Source organism: Dendrobates tinctorius, unplaced genomic scaffold, assembly GCF_039654945.1.
Source record: "Dendrobates tinctorius isolate UK_male_01 unplaced genomic scaffold, ASM3965494v1 ptg000024l, whole genome shotgun sequence".
Lineage (NCBI taxonomy): Eukaryota > Metazoa > Chordata > Amphibia > Anura > Dendrobatidae > Dendrobates > Dendrobates tinctorius.
Genome location: NW_027361692.1, coordinates 804,275 through 817,091, shown reverse-complemented (window position 1 = coordinate 817,091; position 12,817 = coordinate 804,275).

Below are 12,817 nucleotides of genomic sequence, written 5' to 3'. Positions count from 1 at the left end.
AACGCGCTTCCAGTCACATAATATCCACTGCAGCGTGTGAGTATTGCTGTACTGACAATGTTTGGCTCTACGTATGCATGTGAGCAGTCTTTCTCACATCTAAAGAACATTAAGACTGACTTACGATCATGTTTAACTGATGGAAGCTTAACCTCACTACGTGTCAACCAGACTACAAAGCCATCAGCAAAACCATGCAGCACCAGAAGTCACATTAATGGTAAGAAGTACTTTATTGGTTAGCAAAAGCATAACAACGTTATTAAAAATAATTCAGAGACTTATTGTACTTTAAAAGTGTTGGTCTCTATAAAATGCACACATTTACTTGTATTTAGTTTTAAACATATTGTATGGCTTTCATGGAATTACATTTTAAAATATGTGGCGTTCATGGCTCTATCAGCCAAAATGGTTCCTGACCCTGATCTACAGTATACCACCAATAATACTGCTATGAACAATCAAATATTAACGCTATCCTATGACAACATAATACCACCACATGGTGATGGAATAATGCCATTATACTGATCATTAAAGGGATTTCACATCACTAAGTAAATTTTCTGCTACTAGTAGTACAGCCTGTCAAATCCTATCAGTGTACACACCCTTGTGATTTGGCTCTGCTTGTTAGTTCCGGTTGTTTCTTATAATTATCCCTCTGCGCTTTCTTATACTAATAATGTTCCCACACTTCCTTATAATTTTAAAATGCCGACACCTTATAATAATAGACCTGTACTTACTTCTAAAGATCCCCCATTGTTCCTTTTTATAACAATGCTCACAGGTCCCTCATATGCTGAAATGAAATGTGAAAAAGAAATCAAGCTAGCAAAGTTATTTACAGAGAAACAAATCATCAAGGACATTAAAATAAATCCCAATTTTTTTTGTAAATACATCAATGTCAAAAAGAAAAAAAAGAGATGGTAGGCCTCTGAAAAGATGAGGATAAAGAAAAGAAGAGGATAAAGAAAAGGCTGAGATAATTAACAGGCACTTTTCATCCATGTTCAACAATGAACTATCTGTTACAGGGATCATTCAACAAGGCAAAAATCAAAATTCACAACCTGATATAACTAGTTTAACATAAAACGAAGTACATCTACATCTGAACAATTTAAACATTGACAAATCCCCTGGCCCAGATGATATTCATCCATGGATACTGAGGGAATTGAGCTCAATAATTGACAGACCACTGTATCTCATATTCTTCGACTCTCTTGTAACAAGGGTGGCGGGGCTCACATGGTACTAATATTTAAGAAAGGTAAGAAGGTGGATCCAGGCAACTAAGTCCGGTAAGCCTGACATCAGTAGTGTGCAAAATCTTTGAGAGTATTATAAGAGATGATCTACAGAAATATATTGTAGATAATAATATAATAATTGACAACCAGTATGGATTCATGAAGAATAAGTTGTGTGTAACTAACATATTGGGTTTCTATGAGGAGGTAAGTGCAAATGTGGATGTTGGTAATGTGGCTGATGTGATTTATCTGGGTTTTGCAAAGGCATTTGATACTGTTCCACATAACAGCCTTATACTGAAGTTACAGAAGCATGGACTGGGGGAAACTATATGCAGATGGGTAAGGAATTGGCTAAGTGACAAGAAACAAAGATTAGTCATAAATGGTATGTTCTCTAAATGGGATATAGTCAGCAGTGGGGTACAGCAGGGATCTGTGCTAGGGCCAATTCTTTTTAACCTCTTTATTAATAACCTTGTGGATGGGATGGAGTATAAAGTGTTAGTCTTTGCTGATGACACCAAACTATAAGTAACACAATCTCAAGTACAGATTTCATAATCTACAACACAGTCCTGGTTGTCTAAACCAAGATAATTATGGGTATATACCCTATGGAGCTCCTAAGCAATATTCCAACACAAGAAAACGGAGCATATAAACCATACTAATAGAGTCCACATTTGAATACAAAATGTAATTTTAATGACACAAATAGTTAAAAAAAACAGACAATAATTACAAGAATTTCTTTTGTAAATAAAAAAAGCAGAGCTTTTTGACTAGGGTTAAGATGCACCAGTATCAAAAAAGTGCTGCATCATAGATAAAATACATGAATAGGATCAAATATATAGAGTATAGTAATACCTCACAAGTACCCCAAATTATATATACACTGACAGTGCAAATAGTAGCAAGGGGACACCATATTCCCAACTACTGCATTAACACATTTCCATACTACATTTCTTCGGTCTGTGACCACTCATACTGACTATGTCAGAACCAGAAAGGAGAAAAAGGGGTTAAAGAGGGAAACAAACATATTAATTCCTACCCATGCTAGTATCCATGTGCAGACATGATCCCCTACGTGCATTTCGCAGTCGCTTCCTCGGGGAGCCCTGGTGTGGCAGATATCCCTAATGTCTACCTTAAATACCCCACAGTGATTCACCATTGGTGACGCATGTGGCCAGTGAAGCGGACGCCGAGTCCGTCATCACCCCCGCGTCAAGATGGGGATGCGGTTCAGGGAAGAACCCAGATGACGATGTCGACAAAGGCGCCCGTGCCAGGAACATGCGCACTGGTAATCATAATGAGATCGTTATATTATCACCATTTTACTTGTGGGCAAACCTCCCTTATCATTAAACAGTATATCAAGCACCAGTTAATAATATATTAAAAGAGCTGTAAACCACATATTTAAAGTGCCAGTGCGATACAGACATAAAATACATAAAAAGAGAATAAATATACAGCTTCTGAATAAAGGTCCCATAAAGAGATGATATACGGCATGAACATCTGGTAAGTGCAAATCATGTTCCATGTCTGATGCAATTTCCTTTAGGGAGTTTTCAAGGCGTGATATTCAGAATAGTTCCTTAATAATTCACATGTCACATACTAGACAAAAAGAGACAAAATTAATTAAAAACATAGACATATCAAATAGTGAACATTAGTCCAGAGATGACGTCAAGATTCATAAAAACGATGAAAAGCTGAGCTGCTCATTAAGATCCGCAGCAACCATTGTTCCCAATGTCACAATCAAACGACATTCTTTCTGTGTGAAGATGCGTATACTATCGCCACCACGAATCCCCATATTTACATGATCAATTCCTTTAATTTTCAGGTCCCATGAAGTACATTTATGTTTTAACCTAAAGTGTTTGGGGATCGTTTTCAAAGAATCCACATCATTCACATCACGGGCGGCCTCAATGTCCCTATTATGTACACGAGTTCTGATACATAATTCTCGGGAAGTTAAACCGATATATATTAAGTAGTAGAACATGTAATATTATCCCTGATCTTAAACACTTTGAGGCCGTACGATGATGTGAAGGACGTGGATCTTACATGGTTACTGCAGACAAGGCAATTTCCACATGGGAAGAATCCATTTCTTCTCCCCCTACTATTAAAGAGACTCTATTAGAATGGTTTATATGCTTCATTTTCATGTGTTGGAATGACACCAAACTATGTAGGATATTAAAATCTGACCTTGACATTACAATATTGCAAAACGATCTGGATAAGATGACTGAATGGGAAAACACTTGGCAAATGAGATTTAATGTAGATAAATGTAAAGTAATGCACCTAGGACGGAGTAATCCAATTGCTGCATACACATTAAATGGGACAATACTTGGGACTACAGAATAGGAGAAGGACTTGGGTATTCTAGTTACAAGTAAGCTGAGCAGCAGTACTCAATGTCAAGCAGCAGCCGCAAAAGCAAACAAGATTTTAGGATGTATAAAAAGAGAGATAAAATCCCACGATCCCAACATATTATTACCAGTTTATAAATCACTGATGAGGCCACATCTAGAATATGGGATCCCATTTTGGGCTCCATATTTTAAAAAGGATATTCAGAAGTTAGAATAAGTTCAAAGACAGGCAACCAGATTATTACAAGGGATGGAAGGCCTCTCATATGATGAGAGGTTGGAAAAGTTGGGCTTGTTTAGCTTAGAAAAAACCTGCTGGGTCCCTTCTAGGTCCTCAGGATCTGGGATGGATGAAAAAACTTGAGAATGCATTTTAGTTAGGTGCTTAGTCAGTTTAATCACAAATGTAATCAAAGTGTCATATTGCATAGACAACTGCTATGGGAAGTACAATCTAAAGGTACTGTCAAACTTAACGATGTACCAGCGATCCCGACCAGCGATATGACGCGGTCAGGATCGCTGGTACATCACTAAGTGGTCGCTAGTGAGCTGCCACACAGGCAGATCTCACCAGCGACATTGCTGGGGTCGAGGGTTGCTTCTTACCTGCCACACTAGGCGATCCTGCGTCCTCCCGCCCGGCTCCACGCTCGTCGCTCATCTCTCCACAGGAAGCGCCGCAGGAAGCTGACGACTAGAAACAGTCCAGGACGTTCTCGCGCGATCAGCGATAACCAGAGGGGGAGCGGGTCGCTGGTAAGTATCAGACACAGCGATATCGCTAGCAATATCGCTATAACGTCACAAGTTATAGTGATATTGCTAGCGATATCGCTTAGTGTGACAGTACCTTTAGCCTAGGGGCATTTACAAATAGGATCTCACATGGGCTAAGTTTGGTTGGACCAGATGGTGTGTGTCTCACACTAAACAATGTGAGGGGAAGACTCTCATGCCATGGCTTCCCTGTCTTTTGTGCTGCTTTGATGCTTTGAGTATGTTACCTTTTAGTGTCCCATTTAACCTCTCAACCTTGCCATTGCTCTGTGGAGGGTGTGGAATGTGTAGAGCTAACTCTGTCCCTAAGGCCTCCTATATCTGTTTTGTAAGATTGGCTGTGAATGCGGGCCCTTGGTCACTTTCTATGGTCTCTGGGAATCCATATCTACACACTATCTCAGAGAGAAGCTTTATTGCAGTTGTTGTAGCTGACTATTTTTTCACTGGAAAATCTTCTGGCCACCCTGATAAAATGTCTACCACCACTCAGGCATACTCAAACCCCCCTGAATGTGGCATTTGTATGTGATCTATCTGTGTGCATTGGAAAGGGTGTAGAGGTCTAGGTTTGCACCTCTGAAGTGTCTTTTCTGTTTTCCTTGGACTGCAGCGGGAACAGACAAGACATCCCTTTGTGACATTTGTGGCTACTGTTCAGAAGGCTGGTGCATGGTAGTACTGTCTCACAAGATTGTGCATCTTTATTTTTGATTGGTGGATTGTGCCGTCAGTCCATTTGGCCACCATGGGATAGAGAACTCTTGGTAGGCAGGGTTTTCTTCTGTACATTATTATATGTTGTTCATCCTGTATAGCGCCGTCTTTGGTCCATTTCTCTTTTTCTTCTTCGGATGCTTGCTTATGGAGTGCAGAAAGCATCTTCTCCTGGGATTGTCCATCAGTTCCATTTTTCTCTGCTTCCGGATCCATTACTGAGTATAGATGAGATGCTTTTTTGTCAAGTGGTAACATTGCTGTTTCCTTTGCTGTTACATCAGCCAGTCTGTTGCTCACTGATTCACTTGAGGTTCCTCCAGTGTGTGCCTTAACCTTCACCACTGCAACTCTTTCTGGCATCAATAAGGACTCTATCAGTCCCTGTATAGCTTTGTTGTGTCTTACAGGAGTTCCATTGGCAGTGATGAATTCTCTTTCCCTCCAAATTGGTCCATAGTCGTGACAAATACCATGCGCTTAGCGAGAATCGCTGTATATGGTCACTTTCTGTTGGGCAGACATCTTGCATGCTTCTGTCAAGGCCCACAGTTCAGCCTCCTGTGCAGAGGAGGATGGGGGCAGTGGCTGTGCTAGCAGCACGGTATCTTCTGTGACCACTGTTATACCCATGTGAAAACAGCCTTCCTGGTCTGCATAGCTTGATGCATCTGTGGGGAGGAGGACTCCCAGACAGTGAATGGGCAGGTACCCAGGGGACCACCTTCAGGGTTCTTGAGGGAACGATACTGGGAGGACAGTAAAAGGAAAGACTTGACTGAAGTTGTCAGGGAAACAGGGGGCGGGGCAAGCTTAAAGGGAGTAGGGGGCGCGCTGAAGTGGCAGTTGACAGGGAGCCGGACAACAGACAGGAAGCCGGGTGAGACAGAGAGAACCGAGGGAGCGGACGGTGTGTTGTGGAGAGACCGACAGGGGCCTTTGAAAGGAAAACTGCGGACTCACCGACACAAGAGACTTGAGAGTCGTTCACCGGCGGCCGCTTCCCTCATACGGTCGCATCCAGCAGCTCCCGCTGTTTCCCGCCCTGTTGTGACAGGTCCACGACCTCCACTGACCGCTGCAACGACAGAACATTCCTTGACAGAGGTCAGGACACTGCCCCCTGCCTTCTCCCACAGCTGTGGCCCAGTCATCACCGGGCCCAGGAGCTGCCAACTCGCTACAGGCGGCAGGAGAGGCCCCCATCCGGTTGGCTAAGGGGCCTCTGGCAGAGGTTAGTGAACGGCTATATTTAGAAACTGCGTCATAACTCCGCGGCGGGACGAGAACTGCAAGGAGACACATGCCGCACCCCACCTGCATCGTTTCTTCAGGGCCTGTTGTGCCCCACCGGCATCATTTCTTCAGGGCCTGTTGCACCCCATCGGCATCATTTCCCCAGGGCCTGTTGCGCCCCACCGGCATCGTTTCTTCAGGGCCTGTTGCGCCCCACCGGCATCGCCTCTTCAGGGCCTGTTGTGCCCCACCGGTATCGTCTCTTCAGGGCCTGTCGAGCCCAGTTCCGTCCCGGAATATCGAGGTGTCAAGGCAGCCGCATCAGCGATCTTAACGCGGTCACGCTTGTGATCCTAACAGACCCCCTGGAAGGATAAGTTTAATATAGGAGCTAAGGACCCGTGGTTGGCCGTTTCGTGGCCCCATAATAACCGGCCTTGCCAGGTTAGTTGCATTCTCGTTAAAAGAAAGTGTTGTTATTGTTGTTGAGTCCCTACGAGGACAATTAGTGTTACTCCTTTTTGGTTGTTCAGTATAGCCCCAGCGGCTCCAGTTCATAAACGATACTTTCCACAAACCATACTCAGTCTCGTGTCTCGTCACTGCATCCTGCGAACCTGCTGAACCCTACACTTGGCGTAGTCGGCAGGATGCAGTCTCCGAGCACAGACAGTGGTGCCCCAGACCAGGGTAGAGCTGTAAACTCTACAAATGATGAGGGTCCCCGTACCAGCATATCATTGGGGGCCATGCTGAACAACCTGCCTAGATTTTCTGGCTCCAATACTATGTTATGGAGCTGGATAGAGCAGATGCGGGGGCTCTTTCAGCTGCACCCAATGACTCCTGATCTGGAGGCCGAGGTGGCACTCATGGCACTGGACGGGGAGGCGCAGAGGTCAGTGATGTTGAAACCTCCGGGGCACCGCAACACTTTTGAAAAAGTGTTACAGATAGTAGAACAGACCCATGGGGACCCTACTAATGTGGGAGAGTTAAGAACCCGTTTGTTTAGTCGGATGCAAATAGAGGGGGAGACGATCACAGAGTATATGAATGTCCTTCAAGAATTGCATACAGCTATAGAAAGAAAGGACGGGGTAGGGGCAGGACCTGTTGAAATTACTGACCTACTGGTGACTGGTTTGCGAGATCCATTAGTCAAACAGGCACTGCGGGAACAGATCAGAATGAATCCCCAAATAGATTTTTCAGAGGTGGGGAGTCAGGCACGTGCTCGAGAGCAGGAGCAGGGGATGGCGGTCCCCGTGGGGAAAGTCTGAGGTGTGGAGGCCTCCGCGAGTGTAGTCGAGGAGCCTCAGTGGGTGGAAGAGATGAAGCAAGAGCTCAAAAGTATTAAGGGCGAGATGGCATAAGTAAAGAGAAGAACCGAGACCGGGACTGGATGACCTAGTTTTAACCACGGCTCTTGGGGATTTGCGCTCCCCGCGGAGTGGTCAGTCTACACAGGCCCGGTGTTTTGAGTGTGGAGAATCAGGGCTGGCCCGAACGTATAGGCGAACTAGGCGGCCGCCTAGGGCGCCGACCCAAAGGAGGCGCCAGAGAAAAAATAGAAAAAATTATAAAAAATCTTTTCAAAAGGCAAAAAGTTTTAGGGATGGAAAGAAATGTGTACATATTTAAGGGCAAATATGACGCAAGAGAGGTTGGTTGGGTTGGCAACAATTTCGATAGAATCTGAAGTTGCTAAACAAATTAATCTCGGTGACTTAGTGTCATCCTTTTAAAAAAAAAAGGCAAGGAAAAAAATTTTTTAATTACCTATGGTCGTTTTTGTTTTGTGTTATTGATTACTTTGTATATATTTGTCCTATACAACTTCTCAGAAGATTAAAGAGTTAGGAGAGAGTTAATTAATCATTGTTGTTGTGGTTTATTTTGCTCCTAAATTTATATCCCAAGTTTTCATCTACTGCCAAGAATAGTAGGGGCGCAACAAAATAGTTTTGCCTAGGGCGCTGTAATCTCTCGGGCCGGCCCTGTGGAGAACCAGGCCACATTACCCAAGAGTGTCCGCGGCGTGGGAGATACCCACCCCGGCGGCCATTAAACTAAAGGGCTCCGGGCTGGGGGGACACCGCTCGGAGCCGAAAACCACAACTAGGGGTGGTGGAAGTCCCAAAGATTTGGTAGCAAAATGTCTGGTGGTTTAGGCAGAAGTGGAGGGCCGAGCTGTCTGGTGCCTGTTGGACAAGGGGTCACAAGTAACCACTATGCCGCAACGTACTTTCAACAGAACTTCCCAGAAGCAGCAAGGCCTCAGTGGGGGCCCGTGATCAGACTAGTAGCTGCCAACCAACTGCTGGTCCCAGTTGCCAGGGTGGTGTAGGTGCAAGTGACGCTGTGCAGTAAATCCCTTGGTCACAGAGGGGTGGTACTGACTCAAGGAGAAGCTGATAAGCAACACCCCGTTACCCAAGGCATGAATGTTCTACAAGATTTCGGCAACCTACTGCTCAATGACCCTACACAGAGGATATTGAAGCAGTGAGGTTCTCGCACAACCCAAGGGCAGGTATTCCAGCAGCTGGTGCGGGGAGCACGGGTACATCAGGAACGCCAGGAAAGTGAGGCTCTGGGTAAGGTGATCACATTGCTGGGACAGTACCATGAAGTAATTGCTAGTCATGAGGACGATTTTGGGTGTACCACCGCCATCACTCATGAAATCCCCACAGCAGGAGTGGCCCCTATCTGGGAACAATATCGACAGATTCTGCCACAACTCTATCAAGAGGTGGAAACTTTGCTGGCCCAAATGCTGCGAAAGGGGGTGATACGGGAAAGTCAAAGCCCCTGGGTGGCCCCAATCGTTTTGGTCCTGAAGAAAGATGGTACACTACGATTCTGTGTGGATTATCGTAAACTGAATTCTTGCACTATTAAGGACTCATACCCACTGCCCCGCATAGAAGAATCCCTGTCCACTTTGGGAAAGGCAACATATTTTTTGACCCTGGACTTGGCCAGTGGGTGCTGGCAGGTGCCCATGTCAGAAGAAGATAGGGCCAAGACGGCGTTCATATTGTCCATGGGACTGTTTGAGTTCAATCGGATGCCGTTTGGGCTGGCCAACGCCCCCGGGACCTTTCAGCGATTGATGGATCGATGTCTGGGAGATCTCAATTTTGAGGCCACGTTGATCTACCTGGATGACATCATTTTCTATGCCGCCACCTTCGAGGACCACCTGAAGCGGTTGGGACAGGTACTCAGCCAGTTGCAAAAGTACGGTTTGAAGGTGAAGCCTCAGAAATGCCGCCTATTTCACTCTCAGATTGAGTATCTGGGTCATGTCGTTTCGGCAGAGGGTGTGAGGCCATCCCGGGAGAAGGTTGCTGCTATCCAGGAATGGCCTACCCCCGAGACGGTGAAAGATGTGCAGGCTTTTCTGGGGTTAGCCGGATATTACCATCGCTTGGTAAAGAATTTTGCATGTCGAGCTCGAGCCCTGCACGACCTACTGAAGGGGGCTCCCGCTGGGGCCAATGGACCAAAATCCAGTGGCAACACCCTCAGGAAGAGGCCTTCCGAGACCTCAAGGCTGCACTCTCGAATGCCCCAGTGTTAGCTTATGCAGATTTCTCTCAACCGTTCATCTTGCACACTGACGGGAGTCTTCACGGACTGGGGGCTGTGTTGTCACAGGTTCAGGATGGCCGGGAGAGGGTGATCGCATATGGAAGCCGCTCACTCCATGACTCTGAGCGTAACCCTGACAATTACAGCTCTTTTAAGCTCGAGCTCCTCGCAGTGGTGTGGGCTATGACGGAAAGATTCACGGAGTACCTAGCGGGCTCCGAGGTGGTAGTGCGAACTGACAACAACCCGCTGGCTCATCTGGAAAATGCCAAATTGGGGGCTCTGGAACAACGATGGGTGGCCCGGATGGCAAAATACAATTATAAGAATATCTACAAAAGAGGGGCCGAGAATGTCCATGCAGACACCCTCTCCAGGATTCGACATACAACTCCAGGGCAAAATCAAGACGAAGAATTGGAAGGGGAGGAAATCCCGTTCGCTCTCACTGCTACCGTGCTCACAACTGACAATAAAAAGATATCTTTATTTGAGACCCCAAGGGGCATACTGGAACAATCCCGGGATAAGTGGATACAGCAGCAGCAAGAAGACGAAGAGATTGGTCTTCTCAGAACATGGGTCGCCACCGGGCAATTACCCACTGACTCTCAACGGCAAAGTATGCCTCAGGACCTGTTGCTTATGCTGCAACAATGGGAGAGGTTGGTTATCTGAAAGGGATTATTGTATCATAAAATAACATCACAAACAACCTCGATGACAGTTTGGCAGGTGGTTACGCCAGGAGCCCAACTTCACGTATTGGCTCGGGAGGCCCCTCGAAAAAGGGGCCCATTTCAGAACAAAAAAAACTTTGCAATGGCTGCAACAGAAAGCTTACCACCCGCGCTTGCCGGCTGTTGTGGACGAAATTTGCCGGACCTGCTGGTTGTGTGAATTAGCCAAACCGCCCGCTCAGCGAGCCGCAACACAGACTATTGTGACCTCAGCGCCCCTTGAGCTCCTGATGGTGGATTATTTGACCACTGGGCCCGCATTCCAGGGATACGAACACTGTCTCGTTATGGTAGATCATTTCACTAAGTTCGCTGGGTCACCCCCACTCGGGATCAAACCGCAGAGTCAGCTGCCTCCGCAATTTGTAGAAACTTTATACAAGTATACGGCTGTCTGCAACGAATACATTCTGATCAAGGAGAATGTTTTTTGGGAAAAGTCATGGAAGAACTACATCACCTCTATGGAATTGACAAATCCCGGACCACACCGTATCACCCGCAAGGGAATGGGGCTTGTGAACGATTTAATCGGACATTGATTCAGATGTTGCGCACTCTGGAGAGTGACAAGAAGGCCCGTTGGCCCAAATATGTTTCTGAATTAGTTTGGGTCTATAACAATAGGGTACATCGAGTGACTGGTTATACCCCCCATTCCCTGTTGTTTGGGTGAGAAGGTAAAGGGATCACGGAGGTGGAGTTAGACCCCGAAGAACCTCAGCCCTGGACTGGAGTGTCATCTTGGGTCCGAAATTATCGTCATCGGCTGCAAACTCTTCATCGAATTGTACACACCAAGCTCCGAGAATGGGAGCACCCAGGAAAGAATACAACCCCGCCTCCTCACCTCCAAAGCGGGGATCGGGTGCTTGTGCTAGATCAACGCCCCCAAAGCAAACTGGAGCCGCGTTGGGAAGAAAGTCCTTATCGGGTCTTACGCCGTATCCATCCAGACGGACCGGTGTATGAAATACGAACTGAAGCGGATGAAACACTGCCCGCTCGTGTTGTGCATCGTAATATGTTACGCCCATGTACTTCCTCCGACCCCAAGCAACCGGAGCCTGCCCCGTCAACATCCGAACCGTCTTCCGTATGTTGGGACCCGGACGACGACGAAGATGGTCTCCCAGGACCCGGAGGCCCTCCACGCAGTTATGAACCATCTGACACAATTAGCCCACCCGCACCAACCAGCCCACTGATGTCCACCACCCCAGACAATTCTACCCCAGATGAACTTAGACACTTCGCATTAGCGATCTCAACGCGGCCACGCTTGTGATCCTAACAGACCCCCTGGAAGGATAAGTTTAATATAGGAGCTAAGGACCCATGGTTGGCCGTTTCGTGGCCCCATAATATCCGGCCTTGCCAGGTTAGTTGCATTCTCGTTGAAAGAAAGTGTTGTTATTGTTGTTGAGTCCCTGCGAGGACAATTAGTGTTACTCCTTTTTGGTTGTTCAGTATAGCCCCAGCGGTTCCAGTTCATAAACGATACTTTCCACAAACCATACTCAGTCTCGTGTCTCATCACTGCATCCTTTGAACCTGCTGAACCCTACACATCCACAAAGAAAGTCACGTTAGGATCTTCCAAAGGTACATCAGTGACAATGAAATCAGGAGCTTTTTTGCCTCATGAGAGCGAGACAATTGTGTTGAGCCATCTCACAGTCGACTACCTCTTCCACTAGTGTGCCAGAGATGTGATTTTCATCCTTTTCCCCCTTTGCAGAGGTAGGAGAGTAGCTGGGTTAAGGACAGCACATCTGGAGGTGGAAACATTGCCTTGGAATAGAAGGGAGCATTGTAGACGTAGGTGATGGGCAGCAGATAGGTGTTTTGGCTGTGTTTGGGCCAGAATGGCTGTAATGTCATGGGGTGCCATTATCTTCAGCTGGTGGCCCAGAATGATGTGAGAAGTCTTATCCAGCTGCAGGTGGGTTGCAAACATGGCTCTCATGCAGGTTGGTGCTCCATGGGCAACTGGGTCCAGTCTGGCAGAGTAGTACCCAAGAGGGTGTTGTCTTCCTCCTTT